Source organism: Lactuca saligna, chromosome 4 (genome assembly GCF_052625555.1).
Source record: "Lactuca saligna cultivar CGN05327 chromosome 4, ASM5262555v1, whole genome shotgun sequence".
NCBI classification, from domain to species: domain Eukaryota; kingdom Viridiplantae; phylum Streptophyta; class Magnoliopsida; order Asterales; family Asteraceae; genus Lactuca; species Lactuca saligna.
Window position 1 is genome coordinate 229905357 of NC_136420.1, and position 3515 is coordinate 229908871.

The following is a 3515-nucleotide window of genomic DNA, read 5'->3' on the forward strand; positions in this document are numbered from 1 at the left end:
GCGACGGGATTCGATGTTTAGCCATAGTTATGTGGACACGAGTGCCTTCCTCGTTACTCCACCTTGAAAATTGTTTCTTAAATCGTTCTGTGTTATAACTCATCTTGTGTGTAGGGTTAGTCCCGATGAAAGGGGCTTGAGTGATGGGTTGTTTCTGTGCTCCACAGTCACGAGCATGGTGCCCTATGTTCAAGCAATTGCAACATTGCATCTCATGGAAAGTCCCGTGATGATGGAACCACAAGTATCACACTTCGGGAGTTTTCCCTCGTATGGCCTGCTCGGCACTGTGATGGCAGGGGTTTCCACTTGTTGTGGTTGCATAGCTAGCTTATGGGATTTCTTGCGTTCTTTCTGGGCTTGACGCTTTCGTTTCTTGTTCTTTGTCTTTCGGCTTTGCGAGCCAGTGACTGTTACTGTTTGTTGGTTTCCCGGTTTGGTACTACCATCTAAACTCTCAACTCTTTCTTCAGTCTTATTGGTGTTGCCTGAGTTGATGTGTGTAAGGAAAGTTGTCACAGTAGCTGCTACTGCAGCTTGTAATGTAGCGGCGTCGATATGGAGGATAGGGATTTCGGTGCTCGGCTGATCGTTTTTGGATGACGACATGATTCTGTAATACGAAAATAAGGAATTTGTGAGCGATTCTGGTTGACCCTGATGTACTTAGATTGTTCATGTAATGAGTACGACTATGTTCTCAAAAGTTTGACCTACACCCCTATGATGCAGTCCTAGTACAGAATGAAAGTATGTTCGTGAAGGTTTGACCTGCATCCCTATGATGCAGTCCTAGTAACGGGTGGAAGTAAGTTCGTAGAATGGTCTCAAAACGTTTTTTGTTCGAGCTGAGGTATCGTGGATTGGTGAATAACAAGATCCAACCACTGAAGAGACTTGGAAATGTCTCCGGAGATAAATCACTATAGTCCAATGACTTGACTAAAGCATGATTCAGATATACTCTAATGAAAGAATTATAAGAGTACTTAAATGAAGAATGACACAGAAGTTAGCCGGCTGTCAATATCTTTGATATTCACGATGTAAAGATTCTGGAAAAAGACCTTGTAAAGGTCGTACATCATATCCGCAGAAGATAGTTCCTGACAGCATAAAGACCTAGCTAAAGTACTTACGGAACAAGATAATTTCATAGAAAATGCCACATCAGGCATACACAGAAAAACACGATTCCTTTTTATAAGGGAAATAAAGTAAAACGTCTACTACTGGCGACGGTCATCCCTCTGGTGAACTCTTAGTTCAACCAATTGACATTCCATGTCAAGTAGGTGTCTTTCGCACACCATCTGGCGTACCCGGAGCTCTATGACTTCGGCTCGTGATTCGGCCAGTGCTTGCAGCAGGGTTTCATGGTTTCTCTCTGATCTCTCGTGTGCATCTTCTAGATGAATGGTGCGGAGGGTATGCATTCTCGCATCGGTGACAACTTCGGTAGTATGATGTAAGGCTGTCCTGCCTTGAATCTCATTTCGGGCCACTCTGCGGCCCAAGATTGGCAAGACTCTATCTGCTGAGCCCCCATTGCTCAAGTCGTCAAAGATTCGGTCGCCAATAAATGGCTTAGACTGACCTTGTCCTTGGATCCATGTTTCCAAGCATTCCACTCCCTCAGGGTCGGGCCACGAAAAGCCGGACGAGGGTTAGGAATTGGAAAGGGAGCTGCTCGGGGTAGGGTTTCAACCTCTGGTTCGGAGTTAGCATCATACGAAAGGTCTTCATCATGGTGATCATTCAAGGGGAAAAGGATGATCATTCTCTGGTTATTCTCCAAACCAACCAGCTATGACTTCATTCGGAAGATACTGGTTGCCGAGGGGATGGAGTCCAGTTATGTTTTTTTTTATGCGAGAATTTAGGGTAAGAGAATAATTATTAGACGAACTATCTAGATAATTATTTAGAAAATCTTCATCAGTTACATCGCTATTTGTGAAGTGCATACCAGCTATGTGTAATCTAAACAAGATAGACCTTCGAATAAGTGACCTTAATTCCAAATTCACACAGAATAAGGGTAAGGCAAAATTATCACAGATTCTAAGTCTATAACATCCTAATTACATATAGCCTTAGTGTATCCACTTAGCAACTATCAACTTAGTAATGAAGATCCAGTTTTAAATTCTCAAGTATAAAGTACTTCTAGTAACACCAAATACTCCTATAGTATTTTAAATTTTTAATGTTATGTTCTATTGTTCTCATTGTGGTAGGGTTGGTAAGATTTAAGCATTATTGCAACCACACACTTAAACTTAGGGACATGCTAGTCAACCCTCGGATAATATAGGTGATCAGGCTATATCTTCCCAGTTTTGACCATATGTCTCTAAGCCTACTTGTGTTGCCCAACAATCGTAATTCTTTTGTACTGTCCTAGTGACACTGATTTTAGTATGAATGCAACACGTATACTTACTTAAATATTTTACTATTTAAAGTATAAACGCTTGGTCAGAGTATTTTTAATCCCTTATGTATTTATAGTTAGTATATCTTTTATGGGTTGATATACTTAATTCACTATAAACAATGCTCTGATACCAATATGTCACACCCCAAAACCAGGAACGGCGGAAACGCTCTGGTTCGGAGGACATCATGTATAACATCAACAACAATGTAAAGTAGTAAACAAGCAACAACATCATCCATTGCATTAATAATATAATTATTATACAAATGTGTTCTATCAAATTTTGATAAACACTAAAGGGTAAATCAAAATGAAAGATAAGTCTTGAACAAGCTCCATCTTCCTTTCTCCTTGCATCGGTACCTGTCTATGATGACCTGAGGATACAAGTAATTTTGAAAGCGAGTATCAGCTTTGAAGCTGGTGAGATCATAAGTATTAATGTGTCTTAATTTGTAAAACTTACCATTTTTAAGACTTGACATTGTTTTGAAAGAAAGTTCGTATAAGTACGAAAATGTTTGTAGAACAACTGTAAATGTTTGAAAAACCCTAGAAATCCCTCTGATTCCTATTAGTAACAAAAGGAGTCTTCTACGAAGACTTGACTATTCTCAATGTAATCTTCTATCAAGACCTAACTGTTCTGAATGTAGTCTTCTACCAAGACCTAACTGTTCTGATTGTAGTCTTCTACCAAGACCTAACTGTGTTACTATTATTATCATTATAAGAAATTATATCCTTTGGTACTAGGATACTTAAATATATTTCACCTCATTGGTTATGTGAATGAGTCACAAAATAAAGGTAATAATACAACTAACCTGAATATTACCCATTGGTACTAGGTTAACTAACATTGTTAACTTTAAGACATCCGTAGACGTACTTTTACCTCTGTTGCTAATAGCTGGGTATAGGAATAGTCAGTCCCTTAAAGCATACCTGTAATGGTATCAACCATTGACATCCGTAGATGTGCTTGTACCTTTGTAGCTAACAGAGATTCTAGGAATGGTCAATCCCGCAACGTATCCTTTGGTACTAGGATATTAAATCCAATCTATCT